General features: G+C 43.3%; 1 pseudogene; it reads right to left on the reverse strand.

Moving 5' to 3' along the window:
* Positions 1-1,192: 1,192 nt before the first annotated feature.
* Positions 1,193-12,073, reverse strand: part of LOC140711907 (uncharacterized) — a 35,810-nt pseudogene continuing 24,929 nt past the window's right edge.

The raw sequence follows: 12,073 nt of genomic DNA on the forward strand, positions 1-12,073 counted from the left end.
TGAGTTTAAAATCTCAAGGATTAGGTCACCAAGAACCTAGCGGGGGTCTCTTCGAGGCATCTGTTGAAACAAGCTAGAACAATTTTAAAGAGAAGCCAAATGCATATTTTAAATATCAGGAGGATCATTGAGACTTGTAGGGCAGAATGGAGAAGAAATCCTATACTGGGGGCAGAGCCAGCTGAAAATATCTGGAAATTGGAAATGTAACCCAGGAAGTCTAGACAGGAGGGCTCAGAAATTTGGCTGGTTTTAAGATCTTATATGTTCCCAGTTGAGCCTGACTAGAAGATTTACGCAGATGCAGAAGCAAGTGTTAGCACAGACACAACCTTGTGAAGTAGGGAGATAGTCCCAATGTGGTTGTCTAGGGCTATGTGGGCAAGAGAACCTAAGGACTTCTCTTGTGTCCTGATGGCTTCGGTGATGAAGTGGGCAACTCTACTAATGATACAAGAAAGATTTCTGGGCTAGGCATGGTGGCTCACACCTGTAATCCCAGCACTTTGGGAGGCCGAGGTGGGTGGATCACGAGGTCAGGAGATCGAGACCATCCTGGCTAACACAGTGAAACTCTGTCTCTACTAAAAATACAAAAAAAAAAAAAAATTAGCTGGGCGTGGTGGCGGGCGCCTGTAGTCCCAGCTACTCGGGAGGCTGAGGCAGGAGAATGGCATGAATGTGGGAGGCAGAGCTTGTAGTGAGCTGAAATCGCGCCTCTGCACTCCACGCTGGGCGACAGGGCAAGACTCCGTCTCAAAACAAAAAAAGATTTCTGGTCAGATATCCATTCCAAGTAGAACCTAGTCTTAACCATGACCCCAGAAACTCTCCTAATCTAGCTCCTCCACTGGGGTTAATCCCTCTGGGTAAATCACATCCTTGAGAATGTCCCCAACTAGAATCTGTTGGACCATCAATTCTTAAATATCTTTGACCTTCAAATTCCGTAGATCCAACATTTGTATTATTGACCAGAGTCAACATCTGTAGTCAGAACTTGGTACCTCCAACCTAGATGATACTTCTAATGTCCTGTCAGATGATTCTAGTTAATTTGATATCTCATTGCTTATTGATACCGCCCCCTATCTTGGCACCTTGACACAGTGCAACTTTAGGCACCACAGAGCATCCTAATCGTCATCATGTGTGGGCTACCAGGAGAAAATAACCAGGGTTTTAGAGAATGTTAACAGTCTTTCAAGTCATTTAATGAAAACAATCCATACCTGTTTTTTTAAAAAATGTTATATTGTAGATGATGTATACTAGGTAGGGAGCCATAGGGTGGTTGTGTCTGTACTGAATATGTACATATGTTTTTTGTCATACTTCCCTAAACAATACAATAAGTTTTCATAGCATTTACAATACATTAGGTATTACAAGTAATCTAGAGATAATTTAAAGGATATAAAGCACTTGAGCAAAATTATACATTCTCAAAGCGTGCTGGAACCAATCCCTGAGACTACCAGGAAATGACGTTATTCAAGAGAAAACAAACTACACAAGGCTTTACCACATTCATAGTTTCCTTCCAGAGTAAATTCTTTCATGAATCTAAAACACACAAGGACTAATACTTTTCCACACTCCTTACAGTCATAAGGTCTGTCACCATTGTGTCACACCACGTACCTTCAAAAAACTGGAAGAGAAAGGTTTCCCATATTCTGAGTATCACTGTTTTTCTTAAGTGTGAGTTTTTTCATGGTTTGTAACAGTACTGGAAGAATGAAAGGCTTTATCACATTTTTTACATTCATCCAACTTTTCTCTGATGTGAGTCCTTTCATGTCTTTGAAGGAGACTGAGGCAATAAAATACATTCCCACATTCTTTACATGCATAGGACTTGTCTCCAGTGTGAGTTCGTCCATGTATTTTTAAGTACTTAGAACTACCAAAGGCTTTTCCACATGTTCGGCATTCATAGGGTTTCTCTCCCATGTGAGTCCCTTCATGACTACGAAAGGAACTAAATCAAATGCTTTCCCACATTCCTTACATTCATAGAGTTTGTGAAGTGTGGGTACTTTTATGTTTATGAAAGGCACTGGGATAAGTGAATGTTTTTCCGTATTCCTTACATTTATACACCTGCTCTCCAGTGTGAATTCTTTCATGTATTCGAAAGTAACTGGAATAACTAAAGGTTTTCCCACATGGCTTACATTCATAGGGTTTTTCACCAGTGTGATTCTTTTCATGATTTTGAACAGAACTGGGATATCTAAAGGCTTTGCCACATTGTTTACATATATAGGGTTTCTCTCTGGTGTGAATTCTTGCATGTTTTCAAATGGAACTGGAACAACTGAAGGCTCTCCCACATTGCTTACATTCACAGGGTTTCTGTCCAGTGTCAGTCCTTTCATGTCTTCTAAATGAATAGGGTGAGGAAAAGGTTTTCCCACATATTTCACATTTATGAGGTCCATCTTCAGTGTGCATTACCATGTGTCTTTGAAAGCTTGTGAGATAACACTTTCCCACATTGCTGACATGCATAGGGTTTTTCTCAGTGTGAGTTCTTTCATGGATTTGAATGTAATTGGAACACTTGGACGTTTTCCCACATTGTTTACACCTGAAAGGACTCACACTGGAGAGAAACCTTATATGTCTATGAAAGGAACTGGGACAACAGAAGGGTTTCCCACATTTACTACATTCATATGGCTTCTCTCCAGTGTGAGTTCTTCCATGCACTCAAAGGGTAGCGGCATAACCAAAGGATTTACCACATCGTTTACATTCATGAGATTTCTCTCCAGTGTGAGTTCTTTCATGGGTAAGATATAAATGTAGATTATCAAAAGCCTTCCCACAAAACTTACATTTATAAGGTTCCTCTTCACTGTGAATTACCAGGTTTCTTCGAAAGGTTTGAACAGAAATGAAGGTTTTTCCACATGTCCTACAATCATGGAGTTTCTTTCCAGTGTGAGGCTTTTCACGTGTTTGAAAGGAGTGGCAAAAGCTGAAGGTTTTCACACACTGCTTATGTGGCTTCTGTGTTCCTGATACTCATATGATTTGTGTCCAGTGTCAGCTCTGATGCAGCAATTAAGAGATGAATGATCCATGTTGCCTTCTCCACACACACTGCTTTCACATGGTTTGACTCCAGTAAAAGTCTTCTTCACTATACCATGTGGAATAAGGCTGAAGATTTCGTCACAGTGACCATCTTCTTTACCTTCACAGACTCTACCATATGACTGCTGTGAGAAATCAGAATGTTCATTAGTATGTATTTGATTTACATATTTTACATTATGATGGAAAGTGTAGGTTTTCTGGTCTGTCTGAACGGTGTAAATGTCAATGGACCAAATACTCTGCAAGAGGGCTGCATTACACTTATTATCAAAAGAAATTGACTGTGAACATCAATGTTAACACTGGTTCCAAGGCAACTATTTTGAAAACACTGGATATTTATGTCTTGTGGAAGTATATTTTTTTGGAAAAAAATTTTTTTTTTGGAGACAGGGTCTCACTCTGTCACCCAGGCTAAAGTGCAGTGGGTCACCCAGGCTAAAGTGCAGTGGAATGTTCACGATTCATCACCCCCTTGACCTCCTGAGTTCAAGCCAGCCTCCCTAGTAGCTGGGACCTCAGGCGCATGCCACCATGCCTGGCTAACTTTTATATTTTTGTACAGATGGGGTTTCACCATGTTGCCCAGGCTGGTCGTGAACTCCTGGGCTCAAGCAGTCTGCCTCCCTTGACCTCCCAAAGTGCTGGGATGACAGGTGTGAGCCACCATGCCCAGCCTGGAAAAATTTTTCTAAAAATGAATGAATTTGAAGACTGCTTCATTTTCTTTGCTTGCTTTTAAAATTATTTTGTCATTCTAACAATATCTTTTTTTTTCTTTTTTGAGACAGAGTCTCGCTCTGTTACTCAGGCTGGAGTGCAGTGGCACGATCTTGGCTCACTGCAACCTATGCCTCTGGGTTCAAGCCATCCTCCTGCCTCAGCCTCCTGACCAGCTGGGACTACAGGCACCCGCCACGACACCCAGCTAATTTTTTGTATTTTTAGTAGAGACAGGGTTTCAACCATGTTAGCCAGGGTGGTCTCGATCACCTGACCTCGTGATGCACCCGCCTCAGCCTCCCAAAGTGCTGGCATTACAGGTGTGAGCCACCGCACCTGGTCCATTCTAACAATATCTTAAAGGACATAGCTCTAGGTTGTAAGTGCATATTACATTATATTTCTTCTAGAATTATTGTACTGATCTTCAGTGATCTGGTCTTTACATTTTAGGAATAAAATTTAGACCCATAAAAGTCATAAGTTATTACAAAATTATAGAAAAATTATTAGATTCCATGTTCATGGGACACTGTGGCCATGGCTGATTTATTCACCAAAGTTCAGTTGAACCTTGGCCAACATGGGTTTGAACTGCACAGTTCACTCATGCACGTTTTCATCAGCTCTTGCCATCCCTAAGAGCAAGACCAAGCCCTCCTTTTGCTCAGGTTACTCAATGTGAAGACAAGGAAGAACATCTTGATAATCCACTTTTACTTACTAAAGTCAATATATCTTCTGATTTTTTTGATAACCTTTTCCAAAGAAAAACTTACTTTATTATAAGAATACAGTACATATAATATACCAAACAGGCTTGGCATGGTAGCTCATGCCTGTAATCCCTGCACTTTGGGATGCTAGGGAGGGGGAAAGCTTGAGGCCAAGAGTTCCAGACCCTCTACCTTACAAAAAAATTGTACAAAAAGTAGATGGGGATGGTGGTACTCGCCTGTAGACCTAGCAAGTCTATGTCTAAGAGACACTGTCTTAAACATATATACACACACATACACTTTTTTTTTTTTTTTTTGAGACAAAGTCTCACTCTGTCACCTAGGTTGGAGTGCAGTGATGTGATCTTGGCTCACTGCAACCTCCCCCTCCCAGGTTCAAGTGATTCTCATGTCTCAGCCTCCCAAGTAGCTGGGATTACAGGTGCCCACCACCACACCCAGCTAAGTTTTGCATTTTTAATAGAGATGGGGTTTCATCATGGTGGCCAGGCTGGTCTCGAACGCCTGACCTCAAGTGATTCACCTGCCTCCGCCTTCCAAAGTGCTGGGATTACAGGTGTGAGCCACTGCGCCCAGCCACACACGTTTATTATTTAGTTTTTATTTTTTTCATACAGGGACTCACTCTGTTGCCCAGGGTAAAGTGTAGTGGTGCAATCATGGTTTACCACAAGCTCAACCTTCCTGATTCAAGCAAACCTTCTGCCTCAGCCTTCTGAATAGCTAGGAACACAGGTGTGCCACCATGCCTGGCTAATTTTTTAATTTTGTATACAGACAGGATTATCACTTCATTGCTATAGCTGGTCTCAAAATCCTGAACTCAAGCAATCCTCCTGCCTCAGCCTCCCAAAGTACTGGCATTACAGGTGTGAGCCCCCACACCTGGCCATGTATATGTATATAGATATATACCAAACATAAAATATGTGTTAATAGACTTTGTTATCAATAAAGCTCTGGTCTACAGTAGTCTATTAGTAGTTAACTTTTTAGGGACTCTAAATTCACAGGCATCTGATTGACTGTGTGGACAATCAGAGACTCTAGCCCCCACCTTGTTCAAGGGTCTACTGTATTGCCTACCATGTTCCAAATCATTGAGCAGTGGAGATGACCAGGAAACACTTGTTCTGTAATTGACTAAGTGAAGAAATGATGTCATCCTTACCTACAGACATCAGGTTCCTGAAGGTTTCCTGCATCACATCTCTGTAGAGATTCTTCTGGGAAGGACCCAGCAAAGCCCACTCCTCCTGGGTGAAGTTCACAGCCACATCCTCAAAGGTCACTGAGTCCTGAAACATCCCACATGTGCAGAGGAGGAAAGTTCAGACTGACAGCGCTAGGAATCTACACTCACTTTAGAGGAAGTTCACACAATGCTATAGACTCCAAACATTTATTCAATGACTTGGTCAGCCTCTTCTGTCTACACTCACTTTCTCCATCACAGCAATTCTGATACTAGAACTGAATATATTCAGTAAAGTAACAGCCAACAGGGACATGCCTCTCACTGATGATTTCAGAGACTGAATATGCTGCCTGGATCACCTCTAGTGTCTCTCTGTATAGTGGGTCGGTACAACCTCTCATGAGAGAGTCCCAAACATAACTGCATATTCGTACATATTTATTTAGAAAGCTGAACTTTTGATGGTATCTAGGGGCTAGATTTAGGAAGACCTGCACCAACATAACACATGGGGTTGTGTTTTCCTTAACTACTTATGCAAACAATATGGTATTTGCCTAATTTCCATTTTCCCTCATTTTGATATTTTCAGCTGAAGCAGTGTACCTAATCAGCCCTTGCTAGGTGTGAATAATTTCCCCTTCCAAAGCTCATAACAAAATTTGATCCCCAATGTGTCAGTACTGAAAGCAGGGCCTTTAAGACATCATGAGGACTGTGCCTCATGAATGGATTAATCCACTGATGAACTGAACTGAAGAGGTAATGAATTAATGGGTTATCCTACAAATAAGACTTGTGCCCTTGTAAGAAGAGAAACAGACCGGAGTTAGCACAATCAGTCCCCTTGCCTGGTGATCTCCACTGCCTCAGATAGTAAAGAGCAAGAAGCTTTCACCAGATGTACCCCATTTGCCCTTGGATTTCCAAACTTTGAGAATTGTACAAAATAGGTATTTTTTTTTTACATATTAACCCAAATTCAGGGGTGTTTTTTGTTTTGAAACAGTCTTGCTGTGTTGCACAGGCTGGAATGCAGTGGGGCAATCTGGGCTCACTGCAGCCTCAACCTCCCAGTTCAAGTAATTCTCATGCCTCAGCCTCCCAATGAGCTGGGATTACAGGCATGCACCACCATGCCGGCTTTGTTTTTGTATTTCAGTAGAGATGGGGTTCCACCATGTTGGCTGGGCTGTTCACAAACTCCTGGCCTCAAACGATCCACCTGCCTTAGCCTCCCAAAGTGTTGGGATTACAGGCATGAGCCACCATGCCCAGCCAGAATTCAGGTATTCTATTACAACTAACAGAAAACAGAGCCATGAAAAAATACTCTGGGCACAGAAAAAATATTCTGCCAATGAGTGACCCTGGCAGATAACATTTCACGTGTTTCATCACCACATGTTATTTGGGGGACAGAGCCCATCCTGTGCGATTACAATAAAAGAGAACATCTGTACAAGAAGTCCTGAAGGCAGTGCTAAATATGGAAAGAAAAGACCATTACCAGCCACCACAAAAGCACACTTAAGTTCACGGACCAGTGACACTATAAAACAACCACACAAACAAGCCTGCATAATAACCAGCTAACAACATGACAGGATCGAGTCTACACATATAAATACTAACCTTGACTGTAAGCAGGCTAAATGCCCCAATTAAAAGGCACAGTGGCAACCTGGATAAAGAAGCAAGATCCAATGGTATGCTGTCTTCAAGAGACCCATCTCACACACAGTGACACCCTTAGGCTCGAAGTAAAGGGATGGAGAAAAATCTACCCTGCAAACAGAAAACAGAAAAAAGCAAAAGGACATGGTTTGGATTTGAATCTCCACCCAAATCTCATGTCAAATTCTAATTCCCAATATTGGAGGTGGGGCCTGGTGGGAGGTGATTGGATGGTGGTACTTCATGAATGGTTTAGCACAATCTCTGTGGGACTGTTCTTGTGATAGTAAGTTCTTGTGAGAACTGGTCATTTAAAAGTCTGTGGCACCTTGTCCTGCTCTCTCTTGTTCCTTCTCTGGCCATGTGAAGTGCTGCTCCCCCTTTGCCTTCCACCATGATTGTCAGTTTCCCGAGGCCTCCCCAGAAGCTGAGCAGATGCCATCCTTCCTGTACCATGCTTCCTATACAGTCTGCAGAATCATGGGCCAATTTAACCTCTTTTCTTTATAAATTATCCAGTCTCAGGTATTTCTTTATCACACTGCAAGAATGGAGTAATACAAGAAAATTGGTACTGAGAAGTGGGGCATTGGTATCAAGATATCTGAAAATGTGGAATTGGCTTTGGAACTTCTTAACAGGCAGAGGTTGGAAGAGTGTGGAGGGCTCAGAAGACAACAGGAAGATGAGGGAGTGTGGGACTTTCCAGAGACTTGCTGAATGGTTGTGACCAAAATACTGATAGTGATATAGACAATAAAGTTCACACTGAGGAAGTCTCAGATGGAAAGGGCAATACTTATTAGTATTTATTGGGAACTGAAGCAGAGGTCATTTTTGTTTTTCCTTAGCAAAGAGCTTGGCTGCACTGTGCCTCTGCCCTGGGGATCTGTGGAACTTTTTTTTTTTTTTTTTTTTTTTTTTTTGCGACCGAGTGGCGACTCTGTCACCCAGGCTGGAGTGCAGTGGCACAATCTCGGCTCACTGCAGCCTCCGCCTCCTGGGTTCCAGCACTTCTGCCTCAGCCTCCTGGGTAGCTGGGATTACAGGCATGTGCCACCACGCCTAGCTAAGTTTTGAACTTTTAGTAGAGACAGGGTTTTAACCATGTTGGCCAGGCTAGTCTCAAACTTCTGACCTCAGGTGATCCACCTGCCTCAGCCTCCCCAAGTGCTAGGTTACAGGTGTGAGCCACTGTGCCCAGTCAGGATCTGTGGAACTTTTGAACTTAAGAATGATAACTTAGGGTATCTAGTGGAAGAAATTTCAAAGCAGCAAAGCATTCAAGATATGACCTGGCTGCTTCTAACAGCCTATGCTCAAAGAAATGCCACAAAACTGGAACTTCTATTTAAAGGGGCGAAGCAGAGTAAAAAGTTTAGAAAATGTGCAGCCTGGCCATGTGGTAGAAAAGAAAGCACATTTTCAGGGAAGGAATCAGGCAGGCTGTATAAATTTGCATAAGCAAAAAGGAGCCAAGTGTTAACAGCGAAGACACTGGGGAAAAAGCCTTTAAGGTATTTCAGAGACCTTCATGGAAGCCCCTCCCATCACAGGCCCAGAAGCCTAGCAGGGAGGAATGGTTTGTGAGCCAGACCCAGGGCCCCACTGCCCTGCATGGCTTCACAACACCACTACCCTAAATCCCAGCTGCTCCAGATCCAGCCTTGGCTCAAAGGCCCCCAGATACAGCTTGGGCCACTGCATCAGAGGGTACAAGCCATCAGCCTTGGTGGCTTCCATGTGGTATTAAGCCTGCAGGTCTGCAGAATGCAAAGGTTGAGGCTTGGGTGCCTCCACCTAGATTTCAGAGGATGTATGGAAAAGCCTGGATGTCCAGGCAGAAGCCTGCTGCAGGGGCAGCGTCCTCATGGAGAACCTCTACCAGGGCAGTATGGGGGAGAAGTGTGGTGTTGGAGTCCCCAGATTCCCTGCTGGGGTACTACCTAGTGGAACTTTGAGAAGAGGACCATCTTCCAGACCCCAGAATGGTAGATCTACCAACAGGTAGGACCCTGCACCTGGAAAAGCCACAGGCACTCAATGCTAGCCCATGATAGCAGCTATGGGGCTAAACCCTGCAAAGCCACAGGGGCAAAGGAAGAATTTTCTTATGTAAGAAAATAAGTATAAAGAAGAGAACTGACAAATTCAACATAATTAAAATTAAGAAGAGTTGGCAGGGCACAGCAGCTCACGCCTGTAATCCCAGCACTTTGGGAGGCCAAGGTAGGCGGATCACAAGGTCAAGAGATCGAGACCTTCCTGGCCAACATGGTGAAACCCTGTCTCTACTAAAACTACAAAAATTAGCTGGGCATGGTGGTGTGCACCTGTAGTTCCAGCTACTCAGGAGGCTGAGGCAGAAGAATCACTTGAACCCAGGAGGCAGAGGTTGCAGTGAGCTGAGATTGCACCACTGCACTCCAGCCTGGCAACAGAGATTCATCTCAAAAAATTAATAAGAGTCCCTGTATAATGGAGTAAAAAGATAAACCCGGCTGGGCACGGTGACTCACGCCTGTAATCCCAGCACTTTGGGAGGCCGAGGCGGGTGGATCACCTGAGGTCAAGGAGTTTGAGACCAGCCTGACCAACATGGTGAAACCCTGTCTCTACTAAAAAATATAAAAATTAGCTGGGCATGGTGGCGGGCGCCTGTAATCCTGGCTACTCAGGAGGCTGAGGCAGGAGAATCGCTTGAACCCAGGAGGCAGCAGTTGCCATGAGCTGAGATCATGCCATTGGACTCCAGCCTGGGCAACAAGAGCAAAACTCCATCTCAAAAAAAAATTAACATAAAATAAAAAGGATTAGTGTGCAGAGTATGCTAAAATAAAGCAATAAATATACAAATGAATCAAACACAAAAAAACAACTAAAAATTATTTCCCAGAAGATGAAACACTACATAGAACAAATGCTCAACACTAATACTAATCAGTCAAAAGACATAAAATCCCAAGAAGATAAATACTTACAAGATATTAACACACATGCATGAGTGGTCAGACTGTTGTTCCACACACATTATTTGCATTTCCTAGTAAATTTGAATTGATCTAGAATTATAATTATCTGTTATAACAGTCCCCTCCTTTAGACCTACTTAATTTTCTTACATAAGAAAATTTTTCCTACTGTGAAGTCATAAAACCAATTTGCCTTCTGAAAATGTTTTACTTTTGTCTTTCTCAGGTGTTATATGTGTTCTAATTTGATCTTTCAGTGTCTTGCTGGAGACTAGCTATAAAATGTAGCCCTGGGCTAGACACAGTGGCTCACACCTGTAATCCCAGCACTTTAGGAGGTCGAGGCAGGTGGATCAGGAGTTCAAGACCAGCCTGGCCAACATGGTGAAACCCCGTGTCTACAAAAAAAAATACAAAAATTAGACGGGCATGGTGGCACATGCCTATAATCCCAGCTACTCGGGAGGCTGAGGCAGGAGAATGGCCTGAACCCAGGAGGCAGAGCTTGCAGTGAACCGAAATCGCGCCACTGCACTCCAGCCTGGGCAACAGAGTGAGACCGTCTCAAAAAAAAAAAAAAAAAAAAAATGTAGCCCTGCCCTGGTGGGGATCTAGTGGATTTGGTTGTAGATGTTTACGTTGTACATTTTATGGGATATTTCGTTATGCCAAGATGTCAGACCAATGGGAAAAATAAACATGATCATCACTGACTTTTTCTACAATTAAAAAAAAAGTATGAGCCAGGTGCAGTGGCTCACGCCTGTAATCCCAACACTTTGGGAGGCCGAGACGGGCAGATCACCTGAGGTCAGGAGATCGAGACCATCCTGCCTAACACGGTCAAACCACGTCTCTACTAAAAAATACAAAAAATTAGCCGGGCATGATGGCGGGCGCCTGTAGTCCCAGCTACTCAGGAGGCTGAGGCAGGAGAATGGCCTGAACCCAGTAGACAGAGCTTGCAGTGAGCCGAGATCGCGCCACTGCACTCCAGCCTGGGCAACAGAGCAAGACCCCGTCTCAAAAAAAAAAAAAAGTATGAAGCATTACCACTTAGGGACAAAAACAAGAGTGACATTATAAGATTTTTTAAAAACATGATCATCACTGACTCTTTCTCTGCAATGAAATAAATGAAAAACAATCAAACTTGAGAGAACTCAAGTCCTATAAGCAGTGGAGCACGTGAGCAAATCGGGTGATCCACGCCTCAGACGGCATGTGAGACAGACGGCGGCACATCCCCCGCCACATACACACAAACCCTTTTCAGCACAATATTAATGGTGATAGTAAGTAACTGAAAACTCAAAGCAGGTAAACAGTGCTTCCGGAAAAATACTTGGTAAACCTATAAAGAATCACAAACACCTAGTCAGAATCAGTTGAAAATTCTGACCTGGGTTGTCTTTTTCCCCAAGGCCACTTCCGACAACAAATATGTGCCTTTTACTAAACACCAACCAATTCTCCAACAACTGGGTGTCCAATAATTCAACTCTGACACCACCCAGTGTGAGTAGAGACCCCCAAGTTGACAGCTTGTCCTACAACCCAGCTCCAACTACAAATGCCATCTGCAAGCCCCGGGAACCAACCTTGTAGCCAACTGTGTATAAATCCAACAACCCCATCCTCAGTAATTTTTT

This window comes from Chlorocebus sabaeus, chromosome 6 (assembly GCF_047675955.1).
Source record: "Chlorocebus sabaeus isolate Y175 chromosome 6, mChlSab1.0.hap1, whole genome shotgun sequence".
NCBI classification, from domain to species: Eukaryota; Metazoa; Chordata; class Mammalia; order Primates; family Cercopithecidae; genus Chlorocebus; species Chlorocebus sabaeus.